This window comes from Neofelis nebulosa, chromosome 13 (genome assembly GCF_028018385.1).
Source record: "Neofelis nebulosa isolate mNeoNeb1 chromosome 13, mNeoNeb1.pri, whole genome shotgun sequence".
Lineage (NCBI taxonomy): Eukaryota > Metazoa > Chordata > Mammalia > Carnivora > Felidae > Neofelis > Neofelis nebulosa.
The window spans coordinates 11,014,637-11,037,526 of NC_080794.1; the positions used below are offsets into that span (position 1 = coordinate 11,014,637).

Consider the following 22,890-nt stretch of genomic DNA (forward strand, 5'->3'; position numbering starts at 1 on the left):
TTCTGGCAAAGGCGGATTTGCTGCTTAGACGTTGGCCTCCGCTCCTCTGGCCAACCTAGGAGTCTTTAGCAAACCCTCCTAGCCTGCATGATTGATTAACTAAGCCTTTCTTCCTATAGCAATAGATCATGCATTCTTGATAGAAAGAATAGAGCGTTTCTGCCTCTCACCAGAGCTTCTGAACCTGCCCTGGGCCACCCGCCCCCCTCTCCCCCTCCCCACCCCCACTGGCACCAAGGAACCAGACCCTCTGTCGAAACTTCTGAGCACCGAAATGACATCTGTAGCTGGCACCACGGCGCCTGCACGTCATCAAGAGATGTTACAGACCACTGCACTCCCTTAACTGATGTAACTGCCCTAACCCCCTTTATAAATCTCTGGGCCAGGCAGAAACGGTGGAGTTGGCCTTTGGGGGGCAAGAGTCCACCTTCTCCCCCGGCCAACAGAATAAAGCTCATATTCCTTTCCATTCAAAAACTCGAATCTTAAGGATGGGCTTTTGGAGCAACGTGCAACCAAACTTGTCGGCCACAGGTTGCTGAGGACAAGTCGCTGGGTGCTGCTGCTGACGGGTGCCTTTGTCTGTACTTGCAAATAGGGCGTGGAAGTGTATCCTGGTGAGCACAGCTGACTTCAGCCTTGCTGGGGGAAAGGGAGACTTCAGCAGGAGAGCTTTGATCTTTCTGATGGGGGAACTCAACTGGGACGGCATGCTTTGGAGGAAGCACGTGTAAGGAAGTTTGAGGTGGAGGAAAATTTAATGGAGGGAGGACCCACAGTGTAGCAGTCAGAGAACTAGAAATTTAAGTGACCGCTGCACTTGTGCGGCTTCAGGAGGACTGTGGCCCCAGTAACACCACCACTAGCTGGTACTGACGGAGAAGCTTTGCTCAGGGCTTTGTAGCGCCAGTTTACTGCCTTTGACCGCCATGTGAGAGATGGCCATTTCCCAGATGAATGAAAAAAGACTCGGCATGCTCACGCAACAGGCCCAAGGAGGCAAGTCCAGGTCTGTCAGACTTTTAAACCTCACTCGTTTGATTGTGAGGCTTATGAGCAGAGAGTCTCTTGAGCTAAACTGCATGGTTCACTTACTCACATGTAAGTTGGTGCAGTCACTGTGGAGAACAGCATGAAGCTTCCTCAAAAAGTTAAAAATTGAATGACCATGTGACCCAGGTATCCTACTTCCGGATGTATATCTGAAGGAATCAAAATCAGGGTCTCCAAGAGATATCTGCACACCTATGTTCATTGCAGTATTATTCATAGCAAGCAAGATATAGAAACAACCTAAGTGTCCATTGTCAATGAATGGATAAAGAAAATGTGATGCACACACGTGTGTGCATGCGTGCACACACACGCAGTGGAATATTATTCAGCCATGAGACAGAAAGAAATGTCACCATTTGTGACAACATTGGTGGGCCTTCAGGGCATCTGTGCTAAGTGAAATAAAGAGAGGAAGACCAATACTGTATGAACTCATTTATATGTGGAATCTAAGAAAGCTGAACTCGTAAAAGCAGAGAGTGGAATGGTGTTTACCAGAGGCTGGAGGGGTGGAGGGAGTGGGGAGGTGTTGTTTAAGGGTACAGACCTGCAGCCAGGTCAAAAAATATATTCTGGAGACCTAATGCCCAGCATTGTGATTATAGTCAACAACACTGTATTATAGACTCCAAAGTTGCTAAGAGTTGAGGGGGTGAGTTGGTTAAGAAGGTGCTCCCAGAGAGAGGCGGTAAAGACAAAGCCTGCCCAAATGAGGAGAGTTAGCTTACAGTCTGTGTTTCTTTCTGAGCTCCCATCCAGTAGAACCAGGCTTGCTGAGCAAACTTGGAAATATAGTGTTTAGATTGAAGGCATTTTTTTTTGTGGAATTACCTACCTATCATTATCATTCTAACTGAACTATTGATGATAACTAAGAATGTATGTGTGTAGACAGAAAGACAGGGAGATGTATAAATATGTATCTTTATAAATAAAGATGCATGTGTAAAAATATATGGATACACAGATATTTATATACATATTTACATCTCAATCGTCTATCATCTATCTATCTATCTATCTATCTATCTATCTATCTATCTATCATCTATCCATCTAACTATCTGTCTCCCTCTCTATCTGTCAATCTGCCTGAAAATCTTTACCTCAGACTCAAGAAATTCTTTCAATAGATTACTGGCCATCCTCACCTGGGGTAATCATAAGTTGGGAGCTAGCAAACTATACCTTGTGGCCCCAATCCATTCCTCTGTCTATTTTTGTATAGCCCTCAGGTTAAGAACACTTAAAATTTTTATTTTTTACAATTTTAAAGAGTTGTAAACACACACACACACACACACACACACACACACACACACACACACGTGACAAAGACCATCTACAGCCCACAAAGGCTAAAATATTTACTATCTGGCCCTCTGCAGAAAAAAAGTTGCTGATGCCTATCATAAGTGAATTCAGTAAGTCTAAAATAGAATTTATTTTTCTCCACAAAACTCCTCCTCTTCTTCTTCTTCTTCTTCTTCTTCTTCTTCTTCTTCTTCTTCTTCTTCTTCTTCTAGTCCCTATATTCATGAAAGGCCCCATAATTTATCCAATTAGGCCACCTCATGGATTAGTAAAAATCTGGGGGAGCATTTCATATTTACTGCCTGCCATATCCAGATTTGCTTAAGGGAAACTTGTTACCATCAGAATACCCTTTTCTCAATGGGATGCCTTCTTCCCTCTTCTCCGTCCTCATCTATGAGCCCCACAATAGCAGCCACTCTTGGTATATAGGACATGACGTTGTCTTCAGAGTTGATTTCAAGTGGCTGAGAGATGCTGTATTGCAGACGTAGGAATTGTTCCCATGTAGGACTTAACCCCTTTCTTAGTTCTTTCTGAAAGTAGCCTTTCGCTTTCCACACTCCACGGTCTTCGTGTCCATATGAGCTGATGTCGTCAGACAGCAGGTATTCTCATTGGACTCCATAGCTGCCTTTAAAGAATTTAAACCACTATGGAAAACAATATGGAGTTTCCTTAAAACATTAAAAATAAAACTACATGTGATCCAACAATTCCACCTGTGGATATGCATCTGAAGAAAAGGAAGTCACTATGTTGAAGAGATATCTACATCCATTGTTCACTGAAGCATTATTCACAACAGCCAAGACTTGGAAGCAACCTAAGCGTCCATTGCCGGATGAATGAGAAAACAAATGTGGTATACGTATGATGGAATATTATGCAGCCATAAAAAGGAAAATGCTCCCATTTGTGGCAACATGGATGGACCGTGAGGGCATTACGGTATGTAAACTAAGTCAGGGAAAGACAAATACCATATGATCTCACTTCTATGTGGAATCTTAAAAAAACCCCAAACTCATAGAATAAGAGATCAAATTTGTGGTTACTGGAGGCAGGGGTACAGGAGAGTTGGGTGAAAGTGGTCATAAGTACAAGCCTCCATCTATAAGACAGATAAGTACTGGGGATATAATCTACAACATGACTACAGTTAACACTATGCAGTGTGGTACTTTGAGAGAAAATCCCCAAAGTTCTCATCACAAAGGCAAAAATTTTATTTATAACTGGATGAGGTGATAGATGTTGACTAAACATTGTGGCAATCATTTCATAACATGTAGGAATGTCAAATAATTATGCCGTACACCTTAAATAGTGTTGTCAATTATATCTCAATAAAATTGGAAGAAAATAAAAATAAAGGAACCATATTGAAGAACATTGATGGTACACCTTAGAGTCTGTTCAATTTATTCATTCCCATATGCTTTTGCATTTTGAATTTGTTTGGCTTTCTCCCCAGTGTAGTTTCAGATCTGGAGAACCAGGTAAGCTATTTTTGGTAAGAATTCATCAACGTTTTTAAGTGATTCAGAGCTTTTTCCAGATTTCCTGTGCTGTGTTAAACTTTGCCTGCACTAGAAAGTACATCTCTTACTATGGAATGTGCATCAACCCTCTATTAGTGACCTCTCTGCTTTTTTCCTCATGCTGCTTCTGAAGTTTCAAGGCCAAAATAATTTAGGGTATTATTTGTTAAGATTCAGTTCAAAGAGCCTTCTCAGGAATTGGAGGGATTTCTCTGTTGGTTGTCCCTATCATTCTTTGTCGTTTGGCTAGAATCTCTGGTCTCCAACCCAGGGTCATGGCAGGACACTGGTCTTTGCCAGTGCATTTGGAAGTCTGGAATCCTGCCTGAAGATGGGAACCTTCTTCACTCTCATTTCACCCTGTTTTCCACATCTGCCTCTCAGAGAGAAAGTTAATCCCTGGATGTTTCTCCAAAACTGTCCCCCAACCTCATGGCTGCCCAGGGCCGCCTCACACCCTGCATCCATCCTGCTCTAAGTGATAGTCCCTTTCGACTAAATTCACTGGAGATTAAATGCTCAGTGAGCTAAGCAGGAGGGAAGAAGGTGGCGTATATCATAGAAAAGGACAGGGAGGGCAGTGGACAGCCAGGTTTCTGTTCATCCCTAAAGCGCTGGACTTTGAAGTGAACATATCACACCAAACAAAATATCATGGCTGGTAAGTTTTGAACAATTCTCATCTCCTCTTCTTTTCAAAATTGCTCCGTTTCTAATAATGCAGCTAAAAATGGCAGCTATTTTTCTGGGGGTACATGATCTTCTAGATAACAACTGATCCTTCATATAAGCCATGTTCTTTGTTTTTTTAATGTTTATTTATTTTTGAGAGAGAGACAGAGACAGAGAGAGAGAGAGCAGGGGAGGGGCAGAGAGAGAGGGAGACACAGAATCAGAAGCAGGCTCCAGGCTCTGAGCTGTCAGCACAGAGCCCGATGCAGGGCTCAAACTCACGAACTGTGAGATCATGACCTGAGCTAAGACAGACGCTTAACTGACTGAGCCACCCAGGCACCCCCACATAAGCCATGTTCTTAAGCATATTTTATATGAGTTGCGGTAAAGCAGTTGACAAAAATCTCTTCCATTCTGTCTGTTTCCATTGTATATTCTTCTATAATATATTTGATATAATATACTATTAATTTATTTAGAACATGCTTGTGTATTCTTTTAAATGATATTACATGTAGTATTTAAAATTAGCATTATTTTATATTATATAGTATAAATATTTATATGTAAATACAGTATTGTTATAATAATATTTAAATATCACATATACAATAAAAATGTATCAGAATATTGTATAGTATTTGTATTATTATCAGAATATATTTTCTATATAATATGTAAAAGTGGACATTCCATCACACATTACATAATATTCTGTTATATATCTATATAATCTGTGTTTTTTTAAGTTTATTTATTTTGAGAAAAGGGAGAGCATGTGCAGGGGATGGGCAGAGAGAGAGGGAGACAGAGAATCCCAAGCAGGATTCACAATCAGCAGAGCCCAACTCGGGGCTGGAACTCACCAACCATGAGATCATGACCTGAGCTGAAATCAAGAGTCAGATGGTTAACTGACTGAGCCACCCAGGCAGCCCTATATTCATATAATTTGTATGTTTGTATCAATGATATATATTCTATGTGCTTCTGTTAGTACTTTTTTTAACCTAAACTTTATATTTTTCACAGTTTAATTATATTTTGTGAGATTTCTTGCCTTTTCCAAAGCATGAAGAACTACTTGGGGCCTGTCTTTATAATTCTACTTTTTTTTTGGCTAATATTCCAAACTAACATAATCTAATTATTGAGTCCTCTAGACCTGAAGTAAAATAGGGCAATATTCTAGCTGTGTGTCCTTGGGAAAGTTACTTACCCTCTCTCTGCCTCTGATGCTTATCATATTTGTTTGCATAGGGATTAAATGAAATTAAAAAAAAAAAAAAAGCTTGGTGCCTGGCAAATTGTAAGCCGCTGATCAATGTTAATTCCATTTTATGATTGCATGGCCATTATGCGGGCCTCCTCCAGAGCCCCTGACACACTGAAGCAGAGAGAGAGTTCTCTCCTCACTCTTGTTTGTAGGCCTTCTCGACACAGTGACGACATCCCAGCTATTCTTGTTTTGGACTTGAGTTTTGGAGTCAGTCTAGCATGGCCTCTCTTGCTTGTCAGAGGTCTTATATAAGGAGACCACAAGCCTTGTCCCCTCTTCTCTCTCTTCCTGTGTAGATGGGACATCATTAGAACTGAGAAAATTAAACCACCCTTGATAATACATACTGCCTGAGAAAGAAACTCAGAAATTACTTTGGTAAGAATCATTCTTTCTCTTGTTGTCACCCTCTTGCTGGTGTCTTGGAGACTCTTGGCCCTGAGCCTGATTTACACAAAGATTTATTCTGACCCAGGAGAGAGGGACTGAAGAAAAGAGGCAGATTTGTAGAACTGGTCCTCAAGACATCACCGTGCCCTCCACTTTTATGCAGTGTTCTGTATTTTCAAGTTAGCTTTGTAATTCAGCTAAGAGAGACTGGATCCCTTAAAAACAAAACAAACCAGGGATACTTGGGTGGCTCGGTCGGTTAAGCGTCTGACTCTTGATTTCGGCTCAGGTCATGATCTTGTGGTTCATGAGATCGAGCCCTGCGTTGGGCTCTGTGCTGAGAGTGTGGAGCCTGCTTGGGATTCTGTCTGTCTGTCTGTCTGTCTGTCTGTCTCTCTGCTCTCTCAAAATAAACAAAACCAAAACAACAAGTGGGGGCATGCTCCCATAAGGAGAGTGGGAAGGGACTGTTATTTGTGTAAAAATGACCATAGAATAAAAGACACTGGGGCGTGGGGGGGTTTCAAACTGCAGTGTCTGCCTTGTTTACCTGGAAGGAATGCATGAATGAAGGGAGGCACCCGCTGCTCCCAGTCACAGCCCCAAACCCAGTCATGGGCAGAAAAGCACCTTCTAAGTGATTTCCTCTGCTTAAAAATAATCATCAATAATGGATCAATGATGGTTCCCTGTGTTTTGTCTATTTTTTTCTCAAGTGCTGAGGGGAAATTCAGGGAAACTGAACTCGGAAAACATATTCTGTCCATCCATCCATCCATCCGTCCATCCATCCACCCTGCATCCATCATTTCTCTTCATTGTTAATTCAGTCAATATTTATTGAATTTCAACCATGTGTGAAGCATGGTTCTATACCTCTAATATTTGAATAGAATACAAATAAAAGTAAGGATAGCTAGCATTTATTGATCCTTAACCACTCTCTACGAATTCTTTTAATTGTTCTGCATGTACCATTGTTATTTCCTCTCTGAAACAGCTTTGTAATATGTCTTGTGATTATCCCCTTTATAGAGATCAGGAAGCAGACTAAAAGGGATTAAATACCTGCAGAAGATCAATTTGCAAGCGATGGAACTTTGATTCAGTCCCTGTGGTCTGACTCCGGAACCAGAACTGGGGCTAGGGCAGGTGAGTGAGGACCTACGGTGTAAAATTTAAGGAGACGCTCGGTCTCAGGGTGGTATAAACACTGCCCTTGCACGCATGACCTTTAGTGTGAGTGTTTCCTTAAATGATGGGCCCAAGTACATCCACACTCCTCTCACCCTATCTTTTCTGAGCCCTGCCCAGCACCTCCATTTTCAAACACTGCCCTTTGTAGATGAACTTTCTCTCCACAACGATGCTCTGGAATAGAAAGGTCACACTGTGACCTGAGCTGGCAGTGCTGTCACACAAACTTGGAGGTTGAGGGCTGGCAATAACGTGGAAATGAATGAAGTCATAACAAAGCCTTCGTTCACTGCAGTTAGAGGGTTCTTGCTAAAGCACCTGGCATACCTCGGCGGTTTGATAGCCTCTGAGTTGGGATGGGATGTAAATGGATCCCTTGGTAAAACTTAACGTACTTTAAATAAACGGAAGCCTAAAAGGGTAAAATAATTGTCAAGACTAGAATTGGCAGAAATAAAACTAGATCCATGAATTTCTGAGTCCCTGGTTTCACAAAGTGTGTCTGATTATTGGTTGGGGTTCAGTGAGAGAAATGGAGCCCCTGGGAGGTATATATATATATGTATATCTTATAGGAATTTGGTTTTATGCAGTTGTGAGATCTGGCTAAACAGCCTCTGTGGGGCTCCTGTCTTCCTGTCTGATGCTGGAGCATAAAGTCCACATGCGGGCAGTGGAGAAAGGAAGGTGGACGTGACACGGGGAGAAAGGGACAGTCTGGGGCCATGCACTCTGCATCCCCACAGCAATGGACTGGATTCCAAGCCAGCTGTCACTGCTTCCCAATTTCTTCTGGAGGAGAAGCTGGTGTCCTTAGCAAGGAGCTAAGAGCACACTGGCCCAAGACTCGGAGAAGCTGAAGGAGGATCCAGGGCAAGGTGGAAGAGTTGTGGGTCTGGCACACCAAGGGTTTGAGCCAGAAGATTAGCAACAGTGTGCCATGAGCTACAAAAACACCTGCCCTGCCCTTCCAAGCATCACAAGCAAAATGACTTCTTTTCTACCCCCCAAGTCGCATACAAAGATGTGTCCTGAGACACCCTGCCTGGGAACATGCAGAGAAGGAAATTATGGGAAACGGTTCAGTCTAGTCAAGTTGACACATGACAAAGCCCTCACAGTTCACAACTATCCCTCCTTTTTGCCTAACTCAGTCGCTACTATGTGAGCCTGTATGCAGTGCCTCCTAAAACTGAATGCCTTTTCATCTTAGAAAATGTTGAAGAATAAAAGTGCATTTTTGATTTCTGGGATGATGGCAGGAGTCGTAGCACTGGAAGCCAACATATTAGGATTAATGTGACTATAAAGATGAGAAGTCCAACAAAGAGACCCTTAGTAGTTGACCATAACTCTCTCCAAACCAGGAATGTAACCAATCATTGAGGGGGGGGGGGAATCTTGTGGAACCTCAGTTTGATCCTTCATATCTTTTAATAGCCCTGTGACATTTTTGATAATCTGGGATGTGTACACAGCACTCTGTTTTAATAATGGCATATGTGCCATCTTGTGTTGCTGTTAGGACATTGAAAGCCATTCTGTTTTGTAGAACCACTTTGTGTATCTGTGCGACTTCAGTATTACATAAGGAGAAGCTGTTCTGTGAATCAGCGAGTGCCTTTAGGGTGTATTTAGTAAGGGCTTCCATAAGCCAAATTACACTTTCAAATTACAAATGGAGCAAAAATGGACACCAAATGATCATGCCATTGGAAAACAGACCATGTCCATCTTTGTTTTCAATTAGGAAGATTAGCTGGGGTAGGGACGGTTTTCATAACACACCCATGGGTCCAGGCAAAACCTGAGGTAGGACGACCTGTCCACCTTGGAGGAAGCCAGAGTCACAGGTTATCCCACATAACCAGCGGCTTTCGCTTCAAGCTGGCCATCTGATTCCAGGTCGCCTTATCCAACCAGTAGCAAACCAGTCAGCAGCCTGAAGCAAAATGGTGTGAGAACAACTTTCTAATGACAGCCATCCTAAATGTCACATGCTATTTGCCCAGGTATCATATGTATGATTTCTTTGCTCCCAGCATAAAATTGACTTTTGACTGAGCTATCCAATGGTGGGTATGAGCCATAAATATGCATCCCAAATTTGATATATGCCATCTGCAGTATAGCGATAAGTAGCATTTTGGAACTTAGGCACTTGTTGGCAGGAATCAATTTGTGGGTTTGTAAGGTTAGCCAATATTTTAATAGTTTGAGGGTATGAAAAAGTCTGGTTATGTCCTGGTAAGTTCCATGTCCTATTGATCATGGGTCAGGACGAAACATTCTGATTAGTGATAGATTTATCATGAAACGTAGTATCATTATGTATTATTTCTGAAATATAAGTATAGAGAGAGTGTCAATCAGTGCCTTGTAAAGGGGAAACCCACCAGGGAGGCCCCGATGTACTTGACGTGGGCAAAACTTCACATACCCAACAAGCTGTTTGATTTTGTAGTTCAGCCCCTTGTAGAAAGGAGTTGTCAGCAAAGATAGGTGAAAACAAAGAGAAAATATGCAATCATCATCATCTGGAGAGGAATTTAAGATCTTCTACAGGTGCACAGGAGTAAGAAGACACTTTGGTTTGCTCATTGGTTTCCTGAGTGCTCACCCTCTGTTTCTCTTTCTCTCTGAAAAATAAATAAACATTAAAAAAACATTAAAGTATGGTTAGTTTTCCCTACCTTCCCAGAGGACTGTGGATGCCAGGCTGAACATCGAAAATGTTTAATTTTTAAAAACAATTTTTATGTTTATTTATTTCGAGAGAGAGAGACAGAGCATGAGCGGAGAAGAGACAGAGAGAGAGGGAGACACAGAATCCAAAGCAGGCTCCAGACTCTGAGCTGGCAGCACAGAGCCCGATGTGGGGCTCAAACTCACGAACCACAAGATCGTGACCTGAGCCAAAGTCGGACACTTAATCGGCTGAGCCACTCAGGCGCCCCTGAAAATATTTAATTTTTAAAGCTTGTGCTATTGTTGAGTTTTTGCGCAGTAGAAGAAGGACCATTGTCACTTTGGAAGGATTGTGGAAGGCCAAATCTAGGAATAATTTCTCACAACAAAACTTTGGTTACTTTCATGGCTCTTTCAGTTTTTTTTTGTGGAAAGGCCTCAATCCATCCAGCGAAAGTATCCACAAACATGAGTAGGAACTTACAGCCTTTGCAACGAGGCATTTGTGTGAAACCAAGCTGCCAGCCCTCTCCTGAATATGATCCACGCCTTTGGATTGGTTTCAGACGTGGGGGAGGGCAGAATGTGCCTCCCGGATTTTTACTAGGACACAAACAATACAGGATCAGCAGACCTGTTTCTTGTAGTCGTTAAGTTTACTCCATCAAATATATTTTTAATTAGAAGCTTTCAAGCATTTTTGCCCAAATGAGTAGCCTGGTGTAAACCCCGTATTACCTTCCATTGGTTATTTTTGAGTATAAAGACTTTCCCTTCATTAGTAACAAGCCGGTCCCGTGCATTTTTACAATATCTTCATTCCAGGGCTATGCTAATTTCCTGGTCTGAAAAGACTGGAGTCTATGGACTTTTTTGGCATTGAGGCTGGTATCAAAGTTAACATTTGTTTATTTTGTGCTGCCTGTTTGGCCGCACAGTCTGCCAGATTGCTTCCTTAAATTCTAAGATCATGTCCTTTGGATGTCCTTCAAGGTGAATTACAACTACCTCCTTTGGCAGGTGGACCACCTCAAGAAGAGTAATGATTTCAGGCCCATATTTGATTGGGGAGTTATGGCTTGATAACAGTCCCCTTTCTTTCCAGGTTGCTCCATCGGGAAGGTGGCACCAGAAAAGCATATTTGGAGTCAGTATAAATATTCATTGTCAGGCCTTTTGCCAGTTCAAGAGCACCAGTTAAGTGCTATTAATTCAGCCTTTTGAGCAGAAGTTTTTACTGGAAGGGTTTTTGCGTCAATGGCCTTAATTAAACTGTAGTCTGTCCAGCTTTTCTCTCTCCCTTATCGATGAGGCTACTGCTGTTATGCCCAGTATTCGTGATCCCCAAAGACCACTAGGGAGCCGAGTCCGATGCAAAAGCAAAAGAGCCTTTATTCGAGCTAGCTCAAGCTCAATCCCCTACCTGCACCGACGCAGCGGTGAGATACTGGGGAGAGAGAGCAAGTTTCAAAAGGACAAAGGTTTTATTGGGGCCTAGGGGCAGTTGGTGAGGTAATGGCTGTGGCCTTAGCTGATTGGCTGGGGAAGGGTCCGAGTCCTGTTAGGCAGGTGAGTGGGAGGGGGGGTGGGTTACTCAAGAGGAGGAGGTGTGGTCAAGGTGAAGGACACAGAACAAGATGGAGTCGGCTGGAGTAGTCCCGCCTTTTCACTGCCATCAGTAATCCCACTGTCATCTACATTTTCAGTAGGGGAATCTTTGAAGTCTGATCGGGTGGACTAAACAAGATAAAAAATCTGTGAGTGGTCACGGTCTCACCCAGGAGTATGGTGGTCAGGCCCAGGCATCAGGGTATCTGGGTTCAAAGTTGGACAGGTTGTAAGTATTATTTCCGGAGTCTCTAAAAGCACAGCCTGGTATTTAGGAAGTGGGCGTCCCACCATCCATTGGTGGCCCTTGGTCTCTGGGACACCCTGGGCCTGATGTGGAGTCATACTGTCAGGGGCTTGTCCCGTGGTAAGTTCTGAAGCTTCTTCTCCCAGGAGAGCTGTTTCAGTCACTGCTGGAAGACAGGCCGGCCACCCTTGAGCTACATTGTCAAGTGACTTTGAAAACTAGCGCACGGGTCTTGTTTCCTTTCCTCGCTTCTGGGTAAGAACCCCCAAAGCTTGTCCCTGTGTTTCTGCTACTTGTGAGGTGGAAGGTTTTTCTAAGTTTGGTAAAGCCAAGTTCAGCTTTTAACATTTGAAAGGCCGTCCGCTGGGCTTTAAGTCCCAAGTAAAGCTTCCTCATCAAGGCCTTTAATTCATACAATGGTTTGGCTAAGAGCCCAAATCCGGGAATCTGAGGGCAGAAAAAAATCTGCCATACCTAGGAAAGTACGGGGTTGTTTTTCTTTAGGTTGGGGTACAAGATCTAATATAGCCTTTTTCCTGTCATTAGATGGGGTACGGTGACCTGGTGTTAGCGCATTTCCCAAATATTGTGCTTTCTGTTTATATATTTGCACCTTTTGAGGGGAGACGTGATACCCTCTGTCTGCCAAGAAATTAAGTAAAGTTATAGAATTGTTATCAGACATTTCTTTTGTGGGACTACAGATTAAAATATCATCCACATATTGAACTATAGTCCCTTGAGGTAGGGAGATATCACCAAGACATTAAAAAAAATTTTTTTTTAACATCTATTCATCTTTGAGAGACAGAACACGAGCAGGGGAGGGGCAGAGAGAGAGGGAGACACAGAATCTGAAGCATCATGACCTGAGCTTAACTGACTGAGCCACCCAGGCACCCCTTACTTATTGGGCTTTAAGAGCCCATCCTGGGACATCACAACCCCAGACATGTGGATTTACTTCCTTCCAGATATTAGAAGGGATGTCAGGGTAAGGTTTTAGCTCTCCGGGTGTTAAAGAGTACAAGCCGTCCCCTTCTTTTGTAAGAACCTGCTTCCCAGGTTATACGTTAAGTCTCATCCAAGTAATGGCATGGGACAAGATGGAAGGATTAGAAAAACATGAGTAACTGATTGACTTTGATATTTACAGGTCAAAGGCATTGTCTGACAGCACGATTTAGTTTCCGCTTCTATGCCAACAATTTCATGGTTAGAAAGACAAGTAGGGCCAGAGTCCTGAGTAAGAACAGAGTGAGTGGCTCCTGTATCAATAAGAAAGTTGGCAAACTCACCTTCTACATCCAGGGTAACCCGGGACTCTGATGTCAAAGGGAGTGGGACCAGCCTCAGGGCCACCACGTCATGCCGGACCCCAGGCTCCTGCTCTCCAGCAGGGAAGTGAGTTCCTGTCCTCCCCTCTCTCTGGAGATGAGGACAGTCTCTCTTCCAAAGTTCTTTTCTCTCACAGACAGGACATGGTCCTGGGGGAAAGCATTTTTTCGGACATTCTTTTCTTTGATGTCCAATTTGGCCACACCCATAGCATGGGGCCTTACCTGATCCTTGGTGTGATCCTGGCTTTTTCTTCAGCCCCTGGTTAGTCTGGTGTTGTGGGGAATCCACAATAGTGGCAGCCAATACTTGAGCCCATATTTTACCCTGAGATTTAGCTCTGCAGTCCTTTTCTTGTTTCAAGACCACATCTCTATCATGCAAGACTCCAGTCACTACTTCTACTAGGCGCTGCGTTGGGGGTTGAGGGCCTACAGCCATTTTAGTCAGTTTTTGGTGGATGTCAGGTGCTTATAAAATTCACCTGTTACTTATAAAATGCATGCTTAGTATAGTTTTCCTTCAGGTGAGGTTGGGTCCAGACCCTGAAATAGAGCTGGGTTGTCATCAGTTACTTGACTAACTTCCTGAATTTTACCAAAGTTTACAGGTTTAGAGAATTTTTTTTCCATCCCTTCTATTAAACAAGTGATCCTATGACCTCATCTCTCCCTTCCCTGTCTAGCCTCTTGGTAATTCCAGTGTGGTTCAGTATTTGGGACAGCAGCGCCCCCTACAGGATAACCTTTCCTATCTCTTGTTGACAGATTATCCGTGAACTCTTGAGCCCCTGCACAGATAGGGTTCTTCTCCTCAGGGGTGCAACAATGAGTTATTATGTTATATATATTGCCAGATCAAACATAATAGATAATTGTTGAAAGCCCTCAATAAATTGAGAAGGGTTTTCAGAATATCATCCTAATTGTTGTTTTATCTGAGCTGGTTCTGCCACGGAGAACAGGATGAGGACTCTGTGCCATGTGTTTCTCCATTAGCAACCTCCCTAAGAGGTTGCATTCCAAACTTAGGTGGGATTCCTGGAAGATACGGCGTCCTGCTCCTGATGTGTCCCATCTGGGCTGGGAGCAGAGGGATCTTGGGGTTTATAAGGAGGAGGGACAGCAACAGAGCCAGTGTCCTCTTTGTCTGGACTGGCCAGTGATTCCTCCAATAGGAGGAAGGGACCTATTTGGACAGTCATCATCCAGTTTGTCCAGAGGGGGCTTATCAACCTGGTTGGTGGTTAGACACATTCTGCAAAGGCCTTTAGATTGGGATCCTGATTTAGGGCCATGAAGGTCTGGTCATAGGGCACCTCAGTCCATTTTCCCTGCGTCTTGCAGAAGAGATCTAAGTGATAGATCGTACTGAAGCTTAATGTCCCACTAATGGGCCATTTTTCCTCAACTCCTAGGAGTACCGAGGCCATGCAATGTTACAGAGCAGATCAGTTTTTTTGTTCTTAGATCTTGCAATCTGAATTGATTCCAGTGGGTTAAAAGGCATTACAAGGGAGAGTCCTGGGGGACTGAAGGAAAAGATTCCATGCTCCTAGAAAAGTAGGGACAGTCCATTACCAAAAATCCCCCCCCCCCCCCCCACTACTGGGTGGTATCTCATGCAGGATATGTCAGAGGTTCCTGGTGTCAAAGAGACCCAAGGTGTCCCTTGAATGAAATTACTATTGACCATCATCCTGCTGTAAAGGGCCTGTAGGAGGGATGCTAGCTAGAACCCCTATGCTTCCCCACCGTATCCTGGGCTACAAATGGGTGCCAGTGAATGGACCAAAATACTATCATTTGCCTTGCCTTGAAGACTTGTCATTTTTAACCCATGAGAAACACTAGAAAAGTTTTACAAAGGGAAATTACCCCATTTTATAATCTAAGTAGTCAGTAGGGCACACTGATGGAAAACAGTAAAGACAGAAATCCATCATGATCTAAGCGACATTCCAACGCATGTAGTGTTTACCGCCAGCTTCCCTAGGAAACGGTCCCTGGGTGGGTTTTAATTCAGTCAGGTATGGGTTTCGGCCGGCTCTGAGTGGCGGTCTGGGGGCAGAAGTGGCTAGACCAGGGATGTGGAGGGGATCACATTAGACCAACGAGGAGGAAACCTCACGTGGGAGTCTTAAGATAAGCAGCCAACCTGGTGACTTAGGTGGCTGTCCCTTGCCCAAGACAGACAACTTTATATAAAGACAGGAGTAAAGAGAGGGCATCAAGTTTTGGGGTCTTATTACCATTCTGGCCAGGGTACTAATTTCCAGCCAAAAGGTGGGCTTTCTCCTCCCCGTAGAGTAGCCATGGGCTAGAGGATTGCAGCCTGAGTCAAAGTGTTCCAATAAGACCATACTCGTTAAAAAGCCCCTGAAGTCAAAGTAAAGGAAGAGAAGAGGAATTACTCACCAAGTTTACACCGAAGCTCAGAGTCCAGATGATAAAACTCAGGCCTCTCCCACAACTGGGTGCCAAACTGATGTGGTTGGGAGTGGGGTTCTGAAGCCAACGGCCAACAAAGAATTCTTGAGATGTTTTTGGTGCAAAAAGATAGTTTTAATTATAGCATGGGAACAGAACCCAGGAACAGAAAGAGCTACATTATATGTGTGAGGGGTGAGTGATTATGGAAGGTTTTCTATCCTATGGAGGGGAGGGTGATGTTAGGGCTCCAGGAAATTGAGTCTTTAGGTCTCTGGAGGTCTGGCTACTGATAAGATTGCTTTTTTTCTTATAAATCATTAAGACAGTTGTAAACTGATGGAGATGAATCCCTCATGGCTGTGATCTCTATCAGCTAACCGTTTGTTTTTCCCTTTCCTTTGTTCTCCGGCAGCAGCCGGGATTGCCTGAGGAGTGTCACACGTAGATCCACCTGGGGGTGGTGGTGGGGGTTATGGGATGTTAGCTTGTGATTTGCCCTCAGCTTGCCTTCTGCTCCCTCATCACTAGAACAGATGCACCGCACTGCCTGTTTGCACGGACTCCCCACCGCTGGCTCAGCAGCCCCTGGAGACTCCCCTTAGTTGGGGAGAGCGGTGCACACTCCAGGGGGCGCTGAGAGAACCACACGCCCTCTCCTAAGACTGCTCTCTGCAGTTTCACTGGCTGCACCAAACATGTGCTCCAACTGGACAGGGGGCCAGTTTCCCAGCCGCTCCCTGAACACCCCCCTGAACTTTCTGGCCTCTGGGCTTTGGCTCCTGCCAGCCTCTGCCCCCTCCCCTGGTAGCTGGCCACTGAAAAGCCTCCTGTTCTTCCTGGTCTATGGCACTCGGGCCACACCTCTTTAATAACAACTGCTTCCTGTTGTTTGCCATGTCACAGCTCCTCTGTCTGATGGCACCTTGTCTCAGCCCTCCACCCCCCAGCCAGTGGGCTGCTGCTCCCTGCAACTGCTCTGATAAATCTGTACAGGAATTACTGCCTTATTGCTCTTGGTGATAATAACAGCTACTCTTTGAGCTACTCTACTCATTATGTGCTAGTAGCTGTGCTAATCACCTGGACACTTTGCGAAACTGATGCCTTTCTGGGGCGCCTGGGTGGCTCAGTCGGTTGAGCGTCCGACTTCAGCTCAGGTCATGATCTTGTGGTTCATAAGTTCAAGCCCCGCCTCGGGCTCTGTGCTTGACAGCTCAATGCCTGGAGCCTGCTTCGGATTCCGTGTCTCCCTCTCTCTCTGCCCCTCCCCTGCTCATGCTCTGTCTCTGTCTCTCTCTCAAAAGTAAATAAACATTTAGAGAAACTAAAAATAAAATGATGCCTTTCCATTTTCATGATGCCCAGGAACAGATATATAGGCAGACGAAGGGCCCAGACCTCACACTTTTCTAGGTCCCTCACCAGCAGTGTGGCAGTTCCATTTACACAAGGGTAGGTCAACCAGCCAAAGAGATCTGAAACTTGCATCCGTGGGGTCGGCCCCAGGGTCCCAGAAGGGGGAGAGCAAACCCTTTCTGCTGCCCAGAGCAGCATTTCTTTGGAGGGACAGTGTGGGATTGGGCTGCCAGAGTGGTGCCGGCTCACTTGGGAAGACCCATGTTGTTTATCTACACGGGGCACCCGCACAAATGTTTGCCCCCGGCCTACAAAGCCTAGGGATGACCCTGCCTCTAAGGCTAGCCTGGTTATGATTGCCCTTTTATAGATGAGAAGATTGAGGCTTAGGGAAGCTGAGAAATCCTCCCCAAAATCTCCCAGGAGAGCTGAAACTTGCATATTATCTTTGATGCCAGAATGCAAGCTCTTCGCTCACCCACGACACTGTCCTTCTCTTCCTCTGCAATTTCAACGTGTGCTCTCTCTCCCCAGGTCTCCTGTGGGCAGAGGCAGTGTGCCGGAGCCCTGTGATTTCCCGGGTCTGCCTGGCACGGCGCCCTGCACGTGATAGCTCGGGAACGGCAGTACTTGGCCGAAAAGCTAGAGCATTCCCCCACAGTTAAAGTCAACCCAGTGAGATTTCCTGATCTCCAGGATTCTTAACTGCTCCATGGTGCTCTGTGCTGGCTGCCATAGCAAACCATCCCCAGCGTGGTCGCTCGAAGCCACGGACATGTATTCACTTAGTTCTAGAGGCCACAAGCCAGAATCAAGGGTGTTGCGGTGCCAAACTCCCTCCGAAGCCTCTTGGGGAGAATCCATCCCTGCCTCTCGTAGTGTCTGGTGGCTCCCGGTGTTATTGGACCTGTGGCTGCATTATCTGGTCTCCGCCTCCACTTCCCCATGGTCTCCTTCCCTGTGTGGCCCTGAGCCTTCTCCTTTTCTGTCACAAGGACACTGTCGTTGGATTTAGGGCTTAGCCTAACCTCGAGATAATCTCAAGATCTTTAAGTTGGAGAAAAATAAAACATAGTAGCCCCAGGCACCGCACTCATACTTCATCTCATTCTCACAAACACTGTGCAAAGTCAGGCGTTATTAGTCCCATTTTAAAGATGGGAAATGTGAGACTCTGAGAAGCTGTCCAAAGTTTTAGAGCTAGAAACTCACAAATGTGGCCAGGTTTACAAAGCATAGTCCTCACAGCCTTCTCCCTTCCTCCCTCCCTTTCTTCCTCCCTCCCTCCTTTCCTTCCTTCCTTCCTTCCTTCCTTCCTTCCTTCCTTCCTTCCTTCCTTCCTTCCTTCCTAAGTATTGAATAACTACTGCATGTGAAGAACCATTCTAGGTGTTGAAGATACAAAAAACAAAAACAAAAATCTCTGCATGAGGCTGATATTCTAATGGGAGAGACAGACATTAAGCCATCATGTAAAATGCATTGTATTTTGAATGATGACATTGCTATGGAAAAGTTTTAAAGCAACGTGCGTACCTCGTTTGGACTTTTATTCAACCATATCGACTGTAACAAGACATCTTTCAGATAACAGGGAAATTTGAATTTGAACTGGTATGTGATACTGTTAATTTGTTACATCCGAGGATGGCATGGTAGCTATGTTTCTAAAATGTAACTAATTGAAAGACGCAGGCTGAAATATTTGTGGAGAAACCAAGATTGCAAAAATGTGGCTGATGATTGATGTGGGAGGATAGATTCCTACCGAAGGGCCTTTACACTCTTCTAATTTTGTAGATATTCGAAAACTCCCATAATATAAAGTTTTGGATAGGAGTGGCAGGTAAGACATGTAAGAGATGTTGTAAGACCCCAACAGGTAGATGAGGTGTTACAGCAAAGGGTTGCATGAGGCATGGAAGGAGCCATGTGACTCTCTGAATGTTCCAGGCAGAAGTGGGAGACAGGCAGAGCTCTGAGGTGTGAGGTGTGAGGAGGCAGGGCTCCACCCCAAAGAAACTGGGCCAAACCGTAAATAGGAAATGAAAATACGACAGCTATAGCTTCCCCTCAGCTTTATAGATGTTAACAATGTACTTTATTGTGTGTTATGTAACAGGACATTTTCACCCAGTATCACAACACTACGTAAGTTGTGGCATCATTTGAGACCAATCCTTCAGACTTTAAAAAGGAATTGAAATTTTGAGTGTAGACATCATGACTCTTCAAAAGCCAAAAACAGTGGCCAATTTTCAAACTAGAAATGGCCACCGAAGGAGCCTACATGTTTTAACATCTAATAAGGTAAGTGTAATTTGCTAGAATCCACAGAGTCAAAAAGCTCTTTGGGGTCCTTAACATTTGTAAAAGCCTGAGGGATTTTTGAGACCAAAAAATGAGAAAATCACTGTGGATTATCCTCAGCCTTGACAGGTCTGTTTCTTTCTATGACCTCACACGGAGCTATTGTTTTAAGAATTCCAAGGACCAAACCCGTTTCCTGGCTGGGCTTGACCCTTGTAGATCAGGAAGCAGCTTTTCAATGACCTGAGGGACTTTAACCAAAATTAGCTGTTTCCTCCTCAGTGTTTTTTGGTCTGGTGGTTATTTACTTACTTTTTCTTTTTCTCATTTTTTTCTATTTTTCATTTTTTTCACTTCTAAATTCTCCTTCATTATTTTCTTTTTCCTTTCTTCTTAGTTTGTTAGTATTTGTTTGCTTATTTGTTTTTTTTGGTCTGGCATTGTGTTTTTGATTCTGCCATAAAGACAAGTTCATCAGGTGAACTTTGAACTGATTCGGACCAAACTCCTCACCAGCTTTTGCCAAATGTAAGGGGACCTCAGGACACCCTGAATTCCAATTGCAGTTGTTATGCCCAGAATTCGTGATCCTCAAATACCGTCAGGGAGCTGAGTCCAATGTAAAAGCAAAAGAGCCTTTATTCGAGCTAGCTCAAGCTCAATCCCCTACCTGCACCGATGCAGTGGTGAGATACCGGGGAGAGAGAGTGAGTTTCAAAAGGACAAAGGTTTTATTGGGGCCTAGGGGCAGTTGGTGAAGTAATGGCTGTGGCCTCAGCCGATTGGCTGTGGAAGGGTCCAAGTCCTGTTAGGCAGGTGAGGGGGGGGTTACTCAAGGGGAGGAGGTGTGGTCAAGGTGAAGGACACAGAACAAGATGGAGTTGGCCGGCGTAGGCCCGCCCTTTCACAGTGAACATCCGACACAGTGACACATTTGAAGGAGTGGAGGCTGAAGAAACACTCTTACTAGGAAGGGTGCTAGTGGAGGGGAGGTGTGTGAGCACCTAGCGACTTCTGGCGGAAAGCAAAAGGGGTGAAGGCCAATGCCATCAGATAGCATCTGCTGTGCAAGCCGTCACCAGAATTATATTGTCCATAGAGATTTAAAGGCAGAAAACCCACTTTTGGGTGCTAGCATGAATATCAAGATTGCATACTTTGGCTTCAGTGGCAAACACATCTTTTACAATAAGTTGCATACCTTCTGTGGCAGCCCCCCCCCCCGCCCCCCCCCTCCCCCCGCCATGCTGCCTCCAGAGCTCTTCCAGGGTCCAAAGTACAACCTGGTGGGATGTATGGAGTCTGGAAGTCATCCAGTATACATTGGTCAATGGATTCCTGCCTTTTGAAGGACAGAAACTCAAAGAGCCCCGGGAGGGGTACTGAGTGGAATATATCCCATTGAGTTCTAGTCAACGGAATGTGACAATCTGCTTGAGAAATTTCTGTCCTCAATCCCAGCAAGAGAGGAACTTTGGAGCAAATTGGGAAGGCTCCGTGGATTATTGTGGATCATGAATACGAGGAACTAACACCCTGCATGGAGCCGTTTTCCGACTACCAGGGCCCTCGGCAGACTGAATTCGGGGTGTTCGTGGGTTACACGTGGAAGGAGAGACCCAGGACTCACTGACAGGCCAGAAATGCAATGGGGAAGTGGCCACGTATCTGCTCCTGGGTTATAAGAGATCCGAGCCTGAGGGCTATGCCACCACCCTGAAGCCTGAGCCTTCAGCCGATTTAACCAACAGCCGCTGTCCTCACCATCCACCAAGGTACAGCATGGGCTCTTTGCCAGCCACAGGCTGCACAATTTCAGCAGCCAGCCCTTCCCACCCTAACTGACATTACTCTGAGATCACTCAGAGGAGCCAGGCAGATCCTGAGGAGGCTCAGGGGACAGGGTGCCAGCTCCCTACCCAGCTTGCAGGGAAAGAAGACCCCTGCCCCTCCCCCTCCCCCCGCCCCTCCTGCCCCCACCGCCAACAGTGACCTCTCCACCAGCATAGATCAGAGCAGGAACTCCTCACTTTTGGGGAGAGCTAGCCTGGGCCGGGCCAGAATGGCAAAGACAGACGAACTGTGTCAGGTTCCCACAGCTTCGCCTCTGCCATGGTCTCCCAGCACCCCTGCTCCAGGAGCCCAAGCAGGCCTCTGGGCTGCTCCCCACAGAGAGCACCTGGAGGATCCTCCACCCCAGCAAAACCCCCGCTGTGCTTTGGTGGCTTCTCGTCTGCCCACAATGTCAGCGAGGGTGGTGGAGACCCGGGGGTGTCCGAAGGGACCTCCACCGCCCAGACAGATGCTTTGCCCTAAGGTGAGACCTTTGCCTCTCCCCCCGGCAAGGTCCACTGCTCGCAGGGGACCGCTGGGAGCTTCTCTGGAAAGTCCAAGTTCAAATCTGCAGGCAGAAATCTTTGTCCAAGGTTTTCCAGAACAAAACTCCAAGGAACCTGAAAGCAAAGACAGAGGGAAAGCACTTCACTCTCACATGGCGGGCAGCTGAGGCAGCAATGCAGAAATGAAACGAGTTTCCAGTGGCTAAGCCACACTCACTACACTTCAGGTGGGGGATGAAGGATCATCGGCTCTATGGAGCCCAATGAGCTGACGTGGGAGACAGGCTAGTGATTCACGCAGACCAACGCCAGAGCAGCTGCGGCAGGCCTGGGCTTCCCAGAACCTTCCAGGACGGCCTCCCCACCCCGGGGCAGAGCTTTGCCTCCAGAACCATGACTGCCTGGGGGACAAGGGGAGTCGCCTGGCCGCTGCAGGCCATGCTCTGCCCACCTAGACCAAACAACAGCCAGGCCCTGAGTGTTTCCCTGGAGCATCAGCCCCTCTCCTGTCCTTCTCTGGCTTCTCTTCTGCCTTGCAGGGGAGGGGAGATGACACTGTGAGGTAACCAAATAAATTCCGGCAAGGACAGCCAGCAGCTACTTGCTGGAGCTTGCTGAAGGCAGTGAGCCACCATCCCTGGCAGAGACTCGAGGCAGCAGGGCACTGGGAACCCTTACTGGGGAAAAGGCAAGACTCAACACCATGCTGGTTGGAGACTGTTGGCCCTGGGAAGCTGGAGGAGGGCTAAGGAGAGCAGGACACCTCATGTGACTGTCCGGGGAGCAAATGTAGCTTTCTGTCGCTGGCCCTGAGTTGTGAGTGTGAATATAGGGAGGAAAACAAAACAGGGGCAGTCACTGATCTAAGTTCTGGTGCCTGTTGCTTTCCTGGATTAAGGGGCCCAAAGTGGTCACCAATTTCAGGTTGCAGATTAATGGAGCCACAAATCAATGAAGACCTATAACTCTGGACGTGTCTTCCTCTGGGGAAAATTAACATCCAGAGAACAACCTTTGAAAGCTCTTCCACCTGGAGGAATCCCCATAACCCTTCAGAACCATCCCGGAATAGGGCTGGGGTTCTGCAATTGTCTACTTTTGGGGACACTGGCAC

General features: G+C 45.5%; 1 pseudogene; it reads left to right on the plus strand.

Moving 5' to 3' along the window:
* Positions 1-13,551: 13,551 nt before the first annotated feature.
* LOC131493659 (serine/threonine-protein kinase MARK2-like) lies at positions 13,552-21,406 on the plus strand (annotated as a pseudogene).
* The last annotated feature ends 1,484 nt before the right edge of the window (positions 21,407-22,890 follow it).